Genomic DNA, 19505 nt, shown 5'->3' with positions numbered 1-19505 from the left:
CCATGCCCAGCTAATTTTTTTAATTTTTAAATTTTTTCTGAAGATGGGGTCTTGCTATGTTGGCCCAAGCTGGCCTTCAACGCCTGTCCTCAAGCAATCCTCCCTCCTCATCCTCCCAAAGTGCTGAGATTACAGGTGTGGGCCCCAAATTATGTCAGGGACTTGAGCATCCTTGGATTTTAGTATCCATGGGGAGTCCTAGAACCAATCCCCTGTGGATACTGAAGGACAAGTGAATTATAATTCATTCATTCATCATGATTAATCACAATAGCCAGTACTGACCGAGATGTAGTAAAGACTCTCTCCTTTGACCCAGTTTGAATCAGGGTCCTCTGAGTCCTCCTTCTGACTAGACCCCAATCTTGGGCTCTGTCCTTGGTCCACTCAGTCCTGTTTTAGCAAGAATCCTGCTGCATCTGTTTATCAGAAACCCCCCACCCTTGATGTCTGATCAAATTCCTCCTCCCTCATCCCTGATTGTGTTATCACCCTGGCATGCCTTCAGCAAAAACCCTGTTGAGTCAGTTTAGCCAGAAGACCCTTACCCATAGTGATTTTCATCTGTGAACCCCACCCTGCTCCTTGGCTACGAATCTCCATTTGTCCTTGTATTCAGAGTTGAGCCCGATCTCTCCCTATTACTGCAAACCCCCGTGGCGGTGGTCCCTCTTGAATAAGTCCTCATTACTGTTTTTACCTAAAGTGTTTGGATAAGTTTTTCTTTAACGGGCTGGGTGTGATGGCTCATGCCTGTAACTCCAGCACTTTGGGAGGCCGAAGGCGGAAGATCACTTGAGGTCAGGAGTTTGAGATGAGCCTGGGCAACATGGTGAGACCCTGTCTCTATGAAAAAAAAAAAAAAAAAAAATAGCTGGGCATATTGGTGTGAACCTGTAGTCCAGTCCCGGCTTGGTATGGTTTAGCTCTGTGTCCCCACCCCAATCTCACTTTGAATTGTAATAATCTCCTCATGTTAAGGGTGAGACCAGATGGAGGTAACTGAGTCATGGGGGAAGTTTCCCCCATGCTGTTCTTACAATAGTGAGTGAGTTCTCAAGAGATCTGATGATTTCATAAGGGCTTCCTCCTTTGCTCAGAACTCATTCTCTTTCCTGCTGACATGTGAAGAAGGGCATGTTTGCTTCCCCTTCTACCATGATTATAAGTTTCCTGAGGCCTCCCAAGGCATACAAAACTGTGAGTCAATTACACCCCTTTTTTTTGTAAATTACCCAGTCTTGGGTATGTCTTTATTAGCTGTGTGAAAACAGACTAATACACAGCTATTCAGGATGCCGAGACAGGAGGATCCTTGAGCCCAGAAAGTTAAGGCTTCAGTGAGCTAGGATCATGCCACTGCACTCCAGCCTGGACAACAGAACAAGACTGTCTCTCAAAAAACATTTTTTTTTTCTTTAACAGTTGCTACTATGCGCTGGCCATGGGGTAAGCCTGCCACGTGTTAATCTCTTTACTCCTCCTAGAGAGAGAGACTAACATTATATTCATTCTTCAGATCAGAAAACTGACTTGCCTGCAGCCACATAGCTAGTAACACGTTGAACCCTAGAGTCTGCCATGGTGAAGTGCTCTGAGCAGGGCTTTGCACCCAGGACTTCAGGTTGTTATTGTTATTATTCCTAGCTGCCTTTGAATAAACTGAGAGGCAGATCTGGCCCCAGGGACCAGCACTCTCAAAATGAGGCTGGGGCATTTGATCAGATATCAAGGGTGGGCAATTTTCGAGGCTGGGGTCCAGGGGCTGGGGTTTGGATGCTTCGGTGAAGGGAGAAAAAGGGTCAAGGCTGTCTCCCCACTCAGTGTTGCTGGCAGCAGAGGTTTACGTAGGAAGGTGCCTCCCTCCAGGGCTGAAGGACAGGGTGGGGGAGGGGCAGGGGAATGGGAAGTTGGGAGTGGTGACTTCTGACTCTCTTGGTCACCTTCTCTAGCCAGCACAGGGCTTGGAGCCCACGATACTTCTAGGGACCCATAAAATGTTTAATTTTGACTTCTTTTAAAACCAGAAGAAAAAAAGAATATAATAATAATAATGAAGATATAAAAACGAATCTAGACAGGGTCATATTTGTCTTTATACCATGACTGTCATAAAAGGTAAATCTTAATACATCTTTTATGGAGGAACAGGTCTATGATGGCAAAAGTGCCCAGGGCCCATAAAAGTCATAATGTGGCCCTGAACTGGGCCACGGCCTTTCTTGTGCTCTCCCAGCAGAACAAGACTAATTCGAAACCAGGGATGGCTCCGGCTGCCCGTGTCCCCACTCCTCCCAGTCTTGTGACTTTGGTCGAGAGGTGTGGGGGAAGACAGGGCTCTGCCACCCTCTTGTTCCCCAGTGGCCGGGGGTTTAGATCCAGAAAGGGCTGTGAGAGCGGGCTGGGCAAATTTCTGTTCCTCCCCCAGCTCCTCCAAAAAATGAGGCTGATCTACTTAGGAAAAAAGAGAAAGTCATTTGGAAAATTCCTGCACAGTCTGGCTAACTGTGGGCTTTCAGGATAAACAGCACTGGCACAAAGAGAAACCTGTCCCTCTCTAGGAAATAATCAGCCTCGTGGAGAAATCATCAAGACTCTATTTTGTTACCTAAAGAAAAAATGAAATTTCACAATAAAACCCAGATTACCAAAGACAAGGTAACTCTTTGAAATCCGAGTTTCAGGTGCCATCTTAATAGTGTGGACCGAGTTGAAGAGCACACTCCTCTATGGCCTGCGGGGTGGGTGCCACCAGTGTGTTTTGGACAGGAGTTTGGGGACCTGGAGGCCTGGGGGCCAAGGGGCAAAGCACGCCAACCCCACTCCACTGCCCATACCCACATCCTCAGAAACTAGGTTGTAAGCAGGAAGAGTGCAACTCCCCTGGGCCTGGTACCAGTGCCAGGAGCCAGGCAGCATGTGGCTTCTCAGGAAAGCAAATTTGCAGAGCCATTTGCCTTACAATCTCATCTGTGCTGCCTTTTAGGAGTGAATGTGAGCCATGAGTTCACTGAGCTTGCCTTTTTCCATCGGCTGCCAGGAAGCTCAGATCTAAGTTCTGTATTCAATCATGACACCTTTCCCCAAGCAAGGCTTCCTTCCTGTTCCACTTCTCCTTAATTCCTTGGCATTTTCTTGGAGTTTACTCTTATTGTGGCGGCTTTCGGTTTTATGCTTCTTCCTGTAAATGGCCACAGATTTTCTTAGGACAAGTTTCCTGGGACCCTAATTCCACTAGTCACCTCTCCACCTTAACCTGTGCTGAAAGAATCCCCTATCCATAGCCCCTTCTGTTCAGTTTCCTTGGCCTGGCAGACTCAGTTTCTTGCTCATAGCCTAGAGGGCAAGTATTTTTGTGTTTAAAAATGCAGAGGGCCTAAGTCAGAAGATGAATATTTACATATGATTAAAGATCCTTTTATTTGCAAGTGAAAACCTGATCAAATTAGCTGGAGGAAAAAAAAGGAGATCGTGCTGGAAATCTGTTGGTTCAGTAATGAAAAGTGGAGGGGCTGGGCTTGGCACAGCTACATCCAGGTGATCATGTAATCAGGAATCTATATCTCTAAACTCTGCCTTCTTCTGTGTTAGTATCATTCTCAGTCAGGCCCTGTTCATGCAGAGAGGATGGCTACAAGTAGCCCAAGCTCATTTAAAATTCTAGAGGTAGAGAGAGCTCCTTTCCAATAGTGTCTGCTTGGAGTTTTGTCCAAAGTGGACTATAATTGGACCAACCAGGTTCATAGACTTATTTCTAAACAAATTACCATGCCAGAGGATGAATTACTCTGATTAGCCAGGTTTGGTGCATGGGTCCGTTGGCATGCTCATGATGTGGGCTCAGTCATAGGCCAAGCAGGATTATCAGGCAACAGTAGGCAAGTGGTTGCCAAAATGAACTGCTTGATACATGACCAAATGTGTTGTCAAACTGGGTGATTATCAGAGTGTCCACAGTGGAGCTGAACAATCCAGTGCCCCAGGAATGGCAGAGGTCTTATTTTGAGTTTCTCCAAAGCAGACCCTAAGATGAAGATTCAGGTGCAAGCAGTTTCTTTAGGAGGTGATCTTAGCAAGTATGGTGGGAGAGTGGAGAAGGATTCCAGGAAGGGAGGAAAGACATTAAAGGGAGTATTGATGAGAAGGTAACCACTGTGGGGCACTGGGGCTCAGTCCCTCATGGAGGCTGAGTAGAACACATCCCCAAACTGCTCACTCAAGGGGTGAGAAAGCAGTGATATTTACTCACCAGTTTCCATTCACCATTAGTTTAGGGTCACTCCTGAGACATTAACTCCCCATAATCTCCAGCCTTCTCCACGGAAGAAAGCAAGTCTTTGAGGGAAGAAATCACCAACATGCATGGGAACTGCCTAACCAAAGCCACAGGGGACGCCTGGCATGGGCCAAGGAGATATGGATGGAGGCAAGACAATGTCTGCCACAGAAAGTCAAGTCAAGACAAGGGAGGGATTCTGACACCAGCTTGTCTATGGTGACGCAGTTCTGATGCCATCTTCCCAGAGGCAACATTGCACTCCACAGGTTTAATGCATGGTCCTCAGCAAGACTGCTCCCACTTCAGATGCCAGCTGCAAGTTCAGGAGTCCCCAGGCCATTATCACTTCTGACCAACTGGCTACAAATACAAGCCTTCGATAATTCACTAGAATGATTCATGGAATTCAGAAGACACTCTACTTAAGGTGACAGCTGTATTATAAAGCATACAGATCAAGACCAGACAAAGGAAGAAACACATAGGGCAAGGTCGATGAGGGTCTCAATGCAGAGCTCCCGTGCTGTCTCTTTGTGGAATCAGAACACATCACCCTCCAACACATCATGTGTTCACCATCCAGGAAGCTTGCCTGTTAGCTGGGCATGGTGGCACACACCTACTTGGGAGGCTGAGGCAGGAGGATTGTTTGAGCCTGGGAGGTTGAGGAGGCTGCAGTGAGCCATGATTGCATCACTGCAATCCAGCCTTGGTGATAAAGTCCCTGTCCAAAAACAAAAAACAACAACAACAACAAAAAAAAACAGGCTGTCCTGTGCTTCAGTGTCCAGAGTTTTTATTGGGATTTTATGACATAGGCACGATTGATGGAATCATTGGCCATGTAGATGTGTAGATGATCTCAATCTCCAGTCCCCTCTCCTCCTTGAGGTCAGGCTGGCTCAAAGCCCCAGCCCTCTAATTGCAAGGCTGATCTTTTTAGTGACCCCTCTGCAGCCCCCATTTTGAGTCATCTCATCTCACTAGCATCAAATCTGATGTGATTCAAGGGCCTCATGAATAACAAAGACATTTCTATTACAAACTTCCAGGAATTTAGAGTGTCCCTCCCAGGAAGCAGGAACAAGGGCTAGTCAAATTCTTTATTATACAACAAGGGTCCTGGGTGGGGAGACAGGAGCACATATCTGCAGCTGAGCTGTCACCTGCTCCCCTCTCCAAGCTATGTTTGGTTTGGGGCAACTAGAGCCATTGATACATTGAGGGAGAGGCCTGGGAAGTCTTCCCTGTATGGGGACTAATGCCTTAAGCATTTGCAATAGGGCTGGGCCTGCTTAACTTGGCCCTCTATGGGGAGTCCCTGTATGTTTTAGATGCTACAGATTTCACCCCTCTGTTGCCACCAATTTCACCCCTCCTTTCCCTGAGGTAGTGGACCAAGCTGAGTCTCTCCAAACTCAGTCCTTTAAAGCTAAGGTGGCTAATGATGTTCTTCCCTGAGCCCAGGTGTGCAAGCAACACTTCAGCTATTTCATTTCTGGATAGGACCTTAATTTTAATTCTAAGCCCCCATCCCCCTGGGCTGGTAGAAGATTTATCTTCAGAATTTTTCGATGTTTTCTCCCTACCGCCTTTGCCTGGGGCTGTGCCACCATTTTTAGCTCTAATTGCAACATCTGGCAAAGAGGGGGTGGGGTTTGATCTTTGTTGTTATCATCTTCATCATACAGGTCACAGTGCCCAGTCTGAAACCCTTGGGTCTAAAGGTGTTCCAGAATTCAGAACGTTTTAGATTTTGGAAGGTAATGTAAGACATAGACTATCCATTCCCTCACACCCCACCAGCAGCTGGGGCAGAACCCTATAATCAAATCCATTCATATTTCTGCTGTAAAACACATACGCAGGCTGGGGGTGATAAATAAAGATAGTAAATAGCTTCACATCCATCTGGGTCAGACTTATGTTCCGAAGAAGTTTAGGCCAAGTCAAGTATTGTGACCAGATGAGTTGTGAAAAAATATTGGATTTTAGAACTTCTGGGAATTTGAAATCACAAACAAAAATCTTAACACCAATAGCTCACATTTACTGAGCACCTACTGTGTGCTGAGACATGACCTCTGTCCAGTGCTATTGTCCCTGGAACGGAGTCCCTTGTGCAGACCCCAAGAGAGGGTTCTTGGATCTCATGCAAGAAAGAATTCAGGATGAGTCCATAAAGTTAAAACAACCTTATTAGGAAAGTAAAGGGATAAGGAATGGCTACTCCACAGGCAGAGCAGCAGCATGGGCTGCTCAATTAAGGATACTTAACATCATTTCCTGATTATATGCCAACCAAGGGGTGGATGATTCATGAGTTTTCTGGGAAAGGGGTGGGCAATTCCCGGAACTGAGGGCTCCTCCCTCTTTTAGACCATACATGGTAACTTCCTGATGTTGCCATGGCATCTATAACCTGTCATGGTGCTGGTGGGAGTGCCTCTTAGCATGCTAATGAATTACCATTAGCATATAATGAGCAGTGAGGACAACCAGAGGTCGTTTTTGTCGCCATCTTGGTTTTCGTGGGTTTTCACTGGCTTCTTCACTGCAACCTGTTTTATCAGCAAGGTCTTTATGACCTGTATCTTCTGCTGACCTCCTATCTCATCCTGTGACTTAGACTGCTTAACCTCCTGGGCATGCAGTCCAGTAGGTCTCAGCCTCATTTTACCCAGCCCCTCGTTAAGATGGAGTCACTCTGGTTCAAATGCCTCTGACACTACAATGGTAGGTGCTCTTATTGTGCCCGTTTTATAGTTGAGAATACTGAGGCACAGGCTTAGTAAGTAGTGATTTTGGCTTCAGGGCTCATGTGCTTTGCTGTTAGACTGGTCCATGTAGGCTACTGCTGGCCATCCATGTCCATACGGCCCCTTCTGGTCCCCAGGGGCTCTTTACTGCTAGGGCTGGATATGAGATGGGAGAATGAGGCTGGTAACTTCACTACGCATGGTCTCCTCACTCTAGACTGGAAGTCTCACATCTGATGCCCAGAGCGACCATGGAGGTGATTTAAATGAGTACAGCTGCTCAGGGAATACGGCAGCAGAGGTGAACTTGAGAGCTCATATGCATGGCATTCGAGGAAGGCCAAAATCTGTTTTCTTAACTCCTGATTTTTAATTCAAAAAATTTTAGACAGCTTTATTGAGGTATCATTTACATATCATGCTTAAAGCATATCATTCAATGATTTTTAGTAACCATCAGCATAGCTTAATTTTAAAATATTTTCATCGCCCCAAAAAGAAACCCCATGCCACTAGCAGTCACTCCTCATTTTCCACCAATCTTCCCAGCCCTGGGCAACCACTGCTTTATTTTCTATTCCATCAATGTGCCTATTCTAGACATTTTCTATAAATGGATTTATAGAAGATAGGATCTTTTATGACTGGCTTCTTTCATTTACTTCACACGCTTTCAAGGTTCATCTGTGTTGTAGCTCGTATCAGTACTTTGTTAGTTTTATGGCTAAATAATATTCCATTGTATGGATTGACCACATTTTCTTTTCTTTGTTTTCTTTTTCAGACAGGGTCTACTTCTGTCACCCAGGCTGGAGCACACTGGCACAATCATGGCTCACTGTAGCCTTAGCCTTCCCGGGCGCAGGTGATCCTCCCACCTCAGCCTCCTGAGTAACTGGGACCACGGGTGCCACCACACCTGGCTAATGTTTGTATTTTTTGTAGAGACGGGGTTTCATCATGTTGCTTGGGCTGGTCTTGAACTCCTGGGCTCACGCTATCTGCCTGCCTCAGCCTCCTAAAGTGCTTGGATTACAGGCGTGAGCCACTGTGCCCGGCTCCAAATTAATTTCTTTATTTGTCTGTGCCCAATTCTCCGTTCTGCTGTTGGGGGCTGGCCTGTGCATTGTGGGGTGTCCAGCAGCATCCTTGGCCTCCATCTGCTACAAGTCAGTAGCACCCCCTCCCCAAGTCACGACAACTTGGAGTTTTCATGGGGGAATGTTCAGGGATGGTGACTCTGGGACTGGCTGGAGACGGAATCAGCAAGACTGCTGGGTTGGGGTTGGGAAAGGGGAAAGTGAGGTCAGGTCATGGCTGGACTCGGATGCCAGGCTAGGAAGTGTGGGGGTGCAATGACAAACCACCGACGACTTTAAGTGAAGGAATGACAAGGTCAGGGTGAGTCTCGCAATGACTTGCTGGGGTACAGGAAGGGCTGGTAGGGCCGGTACAGACTGGGGAGCCTGGCTAGGAGGTGACTGCAGGTGTCTGGCCACAAGGAGATGGTGGCAGAGGGAATGCAGGACTGTGGATGGGCACTAGGGAAGCAGAACTGGTAGGACTTGATGATCCACAAACTGGAGGGCAAGAGTGGGCGTCATGGAGGATGCAGATGCCAGGCTGCGACCATGATGGGGAAACAGGGAGTCATCCCATGAAGGCAAGAACATTGAAGGAGGACAGCGGTGCATTCTGGGCATGTGAGGTTTGAGGCAGGACCTCCTATAGGAAATACTCCATCATCACATCTCAGTCTCTGCAGGCTAGGAGGGCGGGGCAAGGAAGAGAGGAGAGTGGAGGGCCCCTGATAAGGTAAGAGATGGAGCAGGAGATGGAAGGCAGAGGAAGATGATGAATGGGCCCTGGGATGGAGGGAGACACACACTTAAGGAGAGAGAGAAAAGAACAGAGAGAGAGATGGATGGCAACAGAGAGAGAGAGAGAGAGAGAGAGATATGGATGGAGACAGAGATGGAGGGAGACAGAGAGAGAAGGAGAGAGAGAGGGATGGAGAGAGACAGAGGGAGAAAGAGACAGGTGGAGGGAGACAGAGAAGAAGAGAAAGAGATGGAGGGAGACAGAGAGAGATGGAGGGAGACAGAGAGAGATGGAGGGAGACAGAGAGAGATGGAGGGAGACAGAGAGATGGAGACAGAGACAGAGATGGAGAGAGAAATGGAAGGAGATAGAGACAGAGAAGGAAAGAGAGGGTGGGAGACAAAGAGAAAGAAGGAGAGAGAGATGGAGAGACACAGAGACAGAGAGAGAGGAGAGAGAGATGGGAGGAGACAGAAACAGAGAGAGAGAGATAGAGACAGAGAGAGAAGGAGAGAGACATGGAGAGAGACAGAGACAGAGAGAGATGGAGAGAGACAGAGAGAGATGGAGAGAGATATGGAGAGAGACAGAGACAGAGAGAGATGGAGAGAGACAGACAGAGATGGACAGAGAAATGGAGGGAGACAGAGAGAGATGGAGAGAGAGATAGAAGGAGACAGAGACAGAGAGAGAGGAGAGAGAAATGGAGGGAGACAGAGTCAGAGAAGGAGAGAGAGATGGAGGGAGACAGGGAGAAGGAGAGAGAGATGGAGGAAGACAAAGAGAAGAGGAGACAGAGATGGAGGGAGGCAGAGAGGAGAGAGAGATGGAGAGAGACAGAGAGAGAGAAGGAGAGAGACATGGAGAGAGACAGAGAGAGAGATGGAGAGAGACAGAGAGATGGAGAGAGAAATGGAGGGAGACAGAGAGAGATGGAGAGACAGATGGAGGGAGAGAGGAGAGAGATAGGAGGAGACAGAGAAGAGAGAGAAATGGAGGGAGACAGAGTCAGAGAAGAAGAGAGATGGAGGGAAACAGGGAGAAGGAGAGAGAGACGGAGGAAGACAAAGAGAAGAGGAGAGAGAGATGGAGGGAGACAGAGAGAGATGGAGAGAGAGATGGAGACAGAGACAGAGAGAAGGAGAGGGAGTGAGGGAGACACAGAGAGAGGAGAGAGATGAAGGGAGACAGAGAGGAGACAGATGGATGGAAACAGAGACAGAGAGAGAGAAGGAGAGAGAGAGAGAGATGGAGGGAGACAGAGAGAAGCAGAGAGAGATGAAGGGAGGAAGAAGGAAGTGAGAGACAAAGGAGGAACAAGAGAGACACAGGGAGCAAACAGCAGCAAACGGGCTCACGTTTACTGAGCACCTGCTGTATACCAGCCCATCATCAAAGTGTTAATCCTGTGAGAGGGAAGGCCACTGACTCTCCTCAAAACCCCTCTGCAATCCCCAGAGCCTTGAAGGTCCTCCTTCTTCTGTTCTCTCCACCTCCATAGCTTGCACTCACCTGTAGCCTTTTTCTTACCTGTCCAAGGAAGGTCCTAGAAGATCAGAGGAGAGCTGAGCCCATCCTCAGTGAGGAGCCCCATCAATGCAGGAGACCCCCAGCTCTGGGAGGATGGGAGGCCCCGAGCCCTGCTCCCACCTGCTGGCTGCCACACTCACATCTTCTTTCCTCCTTCCTCCCCTCCTCCCCCTGCCTCTTAGTGAACATGTGCTGGTCTTCCAAGCCCATCTCCAAGCTCACCTCCTCTTGGAAGCCTTTCCCCAATCCAGGGAACACAGACCTTTTATCTCCTTCAGGCCCTTCTCAGAGGCTGAAACTCAGATGCTTTGAGTGGCCTGGGAGGGAATGTGGATGAGTGAGCAAGTTGCAGATATCGCAGGCGCTATGGTAGAGGGCAGCAGACGGGCAGACGACGGCACCGCTGAGGGCTTGGCAGCCGCAGGCCCTCATGAAACGGCCCAGCTCCGGCCCAACTCCAGCTGAGGGTTGTCGAGGAGAAATGTGGACCCAGTGTCGCCAGAGTTTCTGATTTTTTACAAGAGAAGCCAAAACTCCCATATTTTAATGGAAATCCTCCAAGTTTTTAAAATGTTGGCCCCAAAATACCATCATTTTTTTTTTTTTTTTTTTTTTTTTTTTACAGCTCTTGCCAACATCTGCAGGTTCGATTCAGCCCGTGGGCTGCCAGTTTTAGATGGTAGCTGGACCTATTTCTATTTTAGCATTTGTAATAATTGATTTCACGTCACTGTTTATGTCACTCTCCTCATTAGCCTTGGAGGAATGGCCTTGCCATATTTACGGCCATATCCCCTGTGGCTGGCCCCACGCTTTGCATACAGAGGATGCTTAATAAATGTTAGTCAAATGAATGAGTTGGAGTGTTAGACGCATATCAGTGGCCTGCAGAAGGGTCTGAAGATTCTAGAAGGGCATCAAGACCTGTCGGCTGGGGAGGGAACAGTCAGTGGGTCTTCTGGAGGTGGGACAGACGGGGCAGGCCCCTGTCATTTTCCCCTGCCCGGCTGGTCATTCGTGATTTAATTCCGCCACATCCTTTGCATGTTGCTAGAAGCCTGGGCTGGGGGAGTCTGCAGGCCATCAAGCCTTTCATACAAATGAGCCTGGCCCCAGGCACAGGGTCAAGTAGAAATTGGGCTTTGGGGAGGTGGGCAGAGGTAAGAATTTTAATAAGTTCAATAAAAATTGGAAGTAAAACCTACGCTGGAGGAACTGCTGGTTCCTGGCAGTTTTAAGGGACTTAGTGGAGTGGGTGCAGCAAGGGATGCTGGGAATTTCTGGGCCTGGTCTCGGGAGAAACGCAAGGAGGTTGGGACAGGACTGCGAGGCCTGGGCTCCGACTCAGCCGGAAGGCTGGCCTCTGGGGGGCGTGGCTAAGAAGTGGCCGGCCTCAGGGGGCGTGGCCTCAGAGGAAGCCGAATGGATGGGCGGGGCCGCCGGAGATCCTGAGGGTGGGTGCGCTGCAGGTACCCTCCTCCTGTTGGCCGGTAGAGGGCAGCACAGGCATAAGATCCAGTCCCCCAGGGAGTGGGTTGGGTGGGGAACCCAGCAGGGAAACTGAGGCCAAAACCCTGTGGAGGGGAAAGGCTGAGCTCCTGGAGTCTCTTACACAGTGAGCAAGGGCTCAGTGGGGAGAGTCCAACTCCAGTCTGTCCAGCGACTGGAAGTAGCCAGGCTCTGAGGACCACCTGCCACAGCTCAGGGGGCAGCACTCACTGATCTGCTTGTACCTGAGCCATAGAGGTGGGAGCCCGGCCCACCCTCTGCCTCCCAGTGGTTCCCACCTCTTTGTCAATGTGCCAGGCCCTTTACTCAGGTGTCTCATCCCCATTTTGGAGGTGAGGAGAAGGAGGCCCAGAGAGGTTAACAAACATGCCTGAGGTCACACAGCATGAGTGGGAGAGCTGGGACGAGAGCCATGCAGTGCCTGCCTGTGTAATCACTGCGTCACCTGCTGTGCTCTGAACTGAACTTGTGCATTGATCTGGGTGGGCGTCTATTCCTGCCCCTCCTCCTAGAGCATGAGCCTTAGGGCAGGACTTGGTTTATCTGGGTGATCCCTGTATCCCTAGTACCACAGACACCAAGTTGGCCTCTGTAAATACTTGTTGAAGGAATGAGTGTTACAGAAACTGTGGCAGGAAAGGATTGGAAGACACATTTGAATCTTTCTGTCCCTTCAAATAGGCACTCTCTCCTCTGCCCCTGGGCCAGGGTGGGCCACTGGTGGAGAATGCAGGGGGGTTGGCGTGAGCTGCATTCATCAGCCTGAACCCTCTAATAAATGCTCCATTGTAGGTCTAGAAAAGTGAAAGTGAGGGCCGGGTTCGGTGGTTCATGCTTGTAATACCAGCACTTTGGGAGGCCAAGGCGGGAGGATCACCTGAAGTCAGGAGTTCGACACCAGCCCGGCCAACATGGTGAAACCCTGATTCTACTAAAAATACATAAATTATCCTGGCGTGGTGGCACAAGTCTGTAGTCCCAGCTACTTGGAAGGCTGAGGCAGGAAAATGACTTGAACCTGGTGGGGTGGAGGTTGAAGTGAGCCAAGATCGCACCACTGCACTCCAGCCTAGGTGACTGAGCAAGACTCTGTCTCGAAAAAATAAAAAAAGAAAACCAAAAATGAGAGCCTGCATTTGGGTAGGGGTGGAGGGCAGATTGCTCAGGAGTGGATCCTGGCCTCAACACCAGGTGTGTGGCTTTGGCCAAATTCTCCCTTTTCCTTGAGCCTCAGTTCTTTACCCCTTCTCCAAAGTGGGATAATAGACCACTGTGGGATTGTGGAGATTGAAGAAGTGAGCACATATAAAGTGCCTAGCACAGTGCTTGGTACATGGTTGGCTCTGAGGATGATGACTGTAACAGAATTGGTAATATCGTGGCAGCTCTGAGACTTTCATGGTATTTAAGTATGTAATGATTTGGTATTACAGTGACACGGTAGGTAGTTCATGTAATGGGAGAGGGGGTGTGGACAAGGTCAGTTACAGAAAGGGAAGGATGCATCTGTATGTGAGAGGACAGAGAGAGAGAGGCAGAGAGATATACAGGACATGCAGAGATATACAGAGACGCAGAGAGATACACAGGGAAAAACAGAGGTGGAAATCGAAAGAGACACAGGAAGGCAGAACTAGACAGAGCGACACCCAGAGAGAAACAGAAACTAAGAGTGTATTTGGCCCAGTGCGGTGGCTCACACCTGTAATCCCAGTACTTTGGGAGGCCGAGGTGGGAGGATCAGTTGAGCTCAGGAGTTTGAGACCAGCCTGGGCAACATAGTGAGACCCCATCTCTAAAAACATAAAATAAAAAATTAGCCGGGCATAGTGGTGTGCACCTGTGGTCATAGCTGCTCAAGAGGCTGAGACAGGAGTATCACTTGGGAAGTTTGAGGCTGCAGTGAGCCGTGGTTGCACCACTGCACTCCGGCCTGGGTGACAGAACAAGATTCTGTCTCAAAAAGAGAAAAGAAAAGAACAAAAGTGCATTTACTGCCAGTGATTAGGGCACAAACACTATATATATATACACACACACACACACACATACACACACACACATACACACGCAGAGAGAGAGAGAAAGAGGTGTCCCTGTCCTGTGGTTGACATTTATCCAGTGCGGCCACTTCCACCTCCACTCCCTACCAGGTGACAGTTGTTTGAATCCCCCAGGGGCTGAGAAGGCCTGTAGGACTCCCAGCTGGGATTGGATCTCAGGTGATGCTGGGGCAGGGGACATTCCCCAAGGTGACCAGGAGAGTATCAAGCCAAAGGAACCTGGGGGTGATTCTTAGTCAATCCAGGAAAACACACTCCAAGGTCCAGGTCAGGAGTTGGGCGACAGAGGGCCAGAAGCCTGGTAGACCTAGAGCACAGTGGGACTGAGGTTGGAGGAAGTAAGGGATGTCCCAGGAGATGGCTGGATTGGAGCCCAGTGTGGCCAGGAACCCAGAGTGTGGGAGTGAGTTGGACTGGCTCACAGAAGAATGCTCGGAGCTGGTGCCATCTTGGTCTCAGACACCAGACATCACAGCTGATCCCAAGTCTAAGGGGACCTCACAGAACAAACCTGTCTCCCAAACCAAACCCTGAGCCTTGTGGCAGGGACCGTATTCTGTTCATCTCTGTGTTTCTGGAGCCCAGTAGGACTCAGTGGGAGCCTCTGTAAATGTTTTCAGATGAAGGCATTGCTGGGGAGAGTTGTGGTGTTGGAGGTGGCCCCCACACATGGGCTGGGCTCCTTCCTGCAGGTCAGAATGCAGCCAGCAGGGAGGGCCCTGGACCCGGAGAGCAGGGTTTCATCCTCAGCTTTGTAGGCTGATGTCCTGAGCTTTCCTGAGAGTTCACACGAGGGCTTTGCAATCCCCACTTTACTGCATCAAAGCCTGTTGGGTCTCATGTCTGGATTCTGGTTGTCTCATGTCCAAGGAGTGGAAACTTGTTCAATCTGAGGCAAAACCTTGTTTTTCTAAAGGTCATTCTGTAATTTCATCTCTCAATATTTCTCTTGGTGGCACCAAGTGGGCACAGGGGAGAGCAGTCACCTTTGAGAAGATTAAGTCCAGTTGATGACTTTAGTTTCTGGGGATTTTGCTGAGAACTGCAGGGATGTGGCTTTCTTAGGAGAGAGGCAGTGAAGGGCTGTGTTGAGCCCAGTCTTTGACTGTTTCCATGTCATCTCCATGTCATAGTGTTCGTAGTGGATTTCTATGCTTTTTGCCTTGATAGCATCCTCTCTTCCTTCTTCATCTTAGAACACAATGATTTTCCTTTGGAAACCATCTCTTTTCCACTGTCATGCCATGTTTACTGCACCACATCTCACTGCAGAGGTGGCCCCACAGCCTGGCCAATCAAAGCATTCCATCTCCTTGCCCACAATGATTGGTTCAGGGATGAGCATGTGATACAAATCAAAGCAAAGAGATTCAGTTCTAGGATGTTTGTTGCAACTGCTGGAACACCAGAATGCTCTTTTTAATGATGAGAAGATGTAAGCTGAGAGCTGATGGATTCAACATATGGAGGGAATGTGCCAGAGAATGAGGCCAACAGACAGTAGTGCTTGAGAGAGGAAGCATGTGACCTCATCATATGAACACCTGGATCATGCTCTGTATAATGCCAAATGATCCATACACCTTTCCATTACATGAATTAATTTATTTCCTCCATTTAAAAACCCAGTGTAAACTATATAGTCACCACTTGTGACTATGAGTCCTATCACAGCTGGGATAGGCTTAGCCACAAAGTACTGTGGGTCTTCAATGAGGGTAGGTAGGAGGAGCAGAGCCAGGGCCACAGGAACTCCTTGGGCTGTTGGATCTCTTTCTCCTGTTCCAATATAAGGAGCTTGGGCTCTCTTTTGGCTGTCGTCTCTAAATATGACAGTTCCCTGAGCTGAGTCAGGCCTTTGGGCCTGGGACCCCCTGTTGCCAAGCCCAACTGTACCTCTGGGATATCAGTGGCACATTTAGTAAGTGCTGGAGTTGGCAGTAATAAATTCAAATTACAATAAATGTAACTGGGTTAAATTCATCAGTTAAAAATTAGAACTCTTGGGTTGTAGAAATAAAAACAGCAAGATCCAACTGTACCAGAAGCACATTTGAAAATACATAGAAAGGTGAAAGAGAGAAGAATGAGAAAAGATATACCTGAAAAAAATGAACCAAATAAAGTTGGGTTAACAGTTTTGTTCTCTGATTCAATAGAAGTTTTTTTCTTGTAAAAATACATAGAAAGGTGGAAGAGAGAAGAATGGGAAAAGATATACCTGAAGAAAAGGAACCAAATAAAGCTGGGTTAATGGTTTTGTTCTCTGATTCAGTAGAATTTTTTTCTTGTAAAAATAGAACACTTCACAAATTTGCATGTCAACCTTCCATAAGGGTCATGCTGATCTTCCCTGTATCATCCCAATTTTAATGTATATGCTGTTGAAATGAGCACTGAGTATAATTTAAGACCAAAAATTATAAGGGAGCAAATAAGGAAATTATAGGTGGGTAAAAAGAATAACAAAACAAGAAAAAAATATATCCGTCATAAGCAAGTATTTTCCTAACAACAAAAACTTTGTAACAAGCAGTAACTGGCAGAACCTCAGGAAGAAACAGATAAATCAGCAATGATAGAGACTTTTTAACATACACACACATCTCAGAAACTAATGGAGAAACAGACAAAAAAGGTGAGCTGAGCTACTGAACAATACAATGAATAAGTTTGAATTATTAACTATATATAGAACTCTATTTCTTCTCACCAAACACTAGGGAATATATGTTTATTTCAAGCACACACATATAGAATATAAAATATGTTGGAGTCAGGAATTGGACTCAGCTTGCTCTGTTTCCAAAGCTCTATATTATTCTGCATCATGTGTGTGTCTGCATGTATGGGGAACGTAGGTGTTGGTAAAGAGAAACTGGCTGCAGCCAGGCTGGGGTTCAAGATTTGGGAGACTAGTGTCAGGAAGGGTAGTTAGGTGTCAAGACCAAACACATGGCCTGGTTTGGGCCATGGGCGTGGCTCCCCCAGTAGACCCAGGAGGGAACCAGCCAGCCCCAGAGCCATTTTGCCTGCCCTGGTCAGGCCTGGCCCAGAGCCCACTTCTGTGTGTTTGCCAAATGTGTGACAATATTGCCATGGCCTTAGCAACTTAAAACAACACACATTTCTCAGCTCACAGTTCTGTGGATCAGCAGTCCTGGCCTGGCTTAAGTGGGTGCTCTGCACTAGGCTGCAGTCAGGGTGTTGGCCAGAGCTGAGTTCCCCTTTAGAACCCATCTAAGGGAAGGATCTGTTTGAAGATCACCTGGTTGTTCAGAGATTTCGGCTCCTTTTGGTTTCTTTCAGGGCTTCAGTTTCTTGCTGGCTGTTGGCTGGAGACCACCCTTAGCTCAAGGAGGTCACCTTCAGTTCCTTGCCTTGTGGACCTCCAATGTGGCTACTTACTTCATTAAGTCATCAAGAGGGACAGCTTCCTTGCAAGAGAAGTGTCACAATCTTATGTAACATAGTCACGTACATCCTGTTACCACTGCCATATGCTATTGATTATTGCAATTAAGGGGAAAGAATTACACCAGGGCATGGCATCACCTTAGAGTGAAGTTGTCCTCATTCTTCATAACCTTAATAAACGGTAGCTTGGCAGGCTTGGCAGACGGTGCCCTGTTACTAGAAAGCTGAATGGTGTGCAACCCGTTCACTTGGGTTGGGTCGCGTCTGAGAGAGTCAAGACCACTCGGCCATTGGCTTCTCTTGGCTTGAGGGTCTCTGGCTCATCAGAGTGGCTGAGTCTGTCTTGGCATTTCTGAAGCCCAGGGAATATGGCCTCCAAATTGCCACAGTCACCCTCGCGGAAGGGACTGGAATCTGAGGCCTGAGATAGTAACAGATAACAAGACGTGGGTGTCTGGGGGAAGAATGGCTCAAGCAGTGGAAATAGTGTGTGCAAAGGCCCTGAGGCAGGAATATGCTATGGGGTATGCAAGGGACAAGAAGGAGACCAGAGAGGGAAAGAGGGGCAGGAAGTGAGGTCAGGGATGGAGACACAGATTTCCATGGCCATGGCTCAATCTATCAGTGCACTACTGGTAGAAGTTTAGGGTGTTTCCAATCCTCTGCTATAGTGAATACCCTCGTCCATAAATTTTGCCCACACTTGCAAATATGTCTGAGGGTAAATTCCTAGAGGTGGAATTGCAGGGTCAAAAGGAAAGTGCATTTCAGTTTGGACAGCCATTGCCAAATTCACCCTCCTTCCCTCCCAGACCTGACACTCCCACTGGCCCTTTCTCTTTTTTTTAATTTTTAATTTTTTTTTTTAAATGGAGTCTCACTGTCACCCAGGCTGTAGCACACCGGCATGATCTCAACTCACTGCAACCTCCGCCTCCTGGATTCAAGTGATTCTCGTGCCTCAGCCTCCTGAGTAGCTGGGATTACAGGTGCACGCCACCACACCTGGCTAATTTTTGTATTATTATTATTATTTTTTAAATAGAGACGGGGTTTCACCATTTTGGCCAGGCTGGTCTCGAACTCCTGACCTCAGGTGATCCGCCTGCCTCAGCCTCCCAGAGTGCTGGGATTACAGACGTAAGCCACCACGCCCAGCCTCCCACTGGCCCTTTCTGAGGGTCCTCCATGCCTGTGACTTCCTTGGTCCCTGCCTAGGCTGGCGTCCTGTCCTGGTTTCACACAGAAGAGCTGCTCTTGTCTCCCTGGACTCCCAGTCCCTCCCTGCAGAAGGCTGTTCGGTGCTGCAGATGGCTGGGGAGTCTAAGAGCCCCTAAGAGGATACTTTCCCTTGATGGAAATTCTCCACATTGGGAAAATTCTCCCCACCAACTGTCTTTTCCATGTGCTTTCCCCAGGATCAGAAACTCCCCAATGGCTATTCTGAGACAATGTGTGAGTTCGCATTTACCCACAATTTGTCTCTGGGAAGGTGGAGGCCTGGCAGACTCTGCCAGAGGACAGAGAGCAGAGAACACCTTGTCTGGAATGGGGAGCAGCTGTCCCCTAGTTACTGCCCATGTGATATTGCAGGGGATGGAAAGGCTGGGGGCTTCCGGACCTGCTGAGGTAGAGGCTATGTGAGAGTCAATCAGCATTTACTGAGCACCTGCCATGTGGCTCCTGTACCTCTTCCTGCCCGACCAGGCCTGGTTCAGGAACAGGGCAGGGCTGAGCTTGTGTGAGCCTGTGACCTGGGGTCTCTGTGGTTTCACACCTGAGCCTGGTCAGGGCAGGCAGGTGCAGACTTGGGGAGCCTCAGCCCCGGCTGCCCACCCAGAGCCTCCTTAGAGCCACCCCTTCCTCTGGAGCCTCCTCCTCTCTTGCCTCTGTTCCTCGGCAGCTTGCAAAACCAGCTAAGCCTTAATCTCTGATGGTTGAAGGGGTCTCCTAGTCCTAAACCCAGCTCTGAGCTGGAGGTAGCCCCTGCTGGAAGCACCTCCCAGAGTCACAGGCCTTCCTCAGAAGACAGGCAGGATGGCTGGGTGTGGCAGCTCATGTCTGTAATACCAGCACTTTGGAAGGCAGAGCTGGGAGAAATGCTTGAGGCCAAGAGTTCCGGATAAG

The 19505-nt window shown here is 48.5% G+C and overlaps 1 protein-coding gene and 1 non-coding gene across 6 annotated transcripts in view; one reads left to right on the top strand and one right to left on the bottom strand.

Annotated features, from left to right (window-relative positions):
- The window catches only part of LOC105463225 (GSG1 like), a 272751-nt gene that overhangs the window by 185201 nt on the left and 68045 nt on the right, over positions 1–19505 (top strand). The gene's annotated exons all lie outside the window — the stretch shown is intronic.
- LOC112423395 (U6 spliceosomal RNA) lies at positions 16252–16358 on the bottom strand. The gene has a single exon (XR_003013869.1). It is a non-coding gene; the product is annotated as a U6 spliceosomal RNA (small nuclear RNA).

Source organism: Macaca nemestrina, chromosome 18 (genome assembly GCF_043159975.1).
Source record: "Macaca nemestrina isolate mMacNem1 chromosome 18, mMacNem.hap1, whole genome shotgun sequence".
Taxonomy (NCBI): domain Eukaryota; kingdom Metazoa; phylum Chordata; class Mammalia; order Primates; family Cercopithecidae; genus Macaca; species Macaca nemestrina.
Note: the sequence above shows the minus strand (reverse complement) of the source record. Positions and strands in the feature narration are given on the sequence as shown.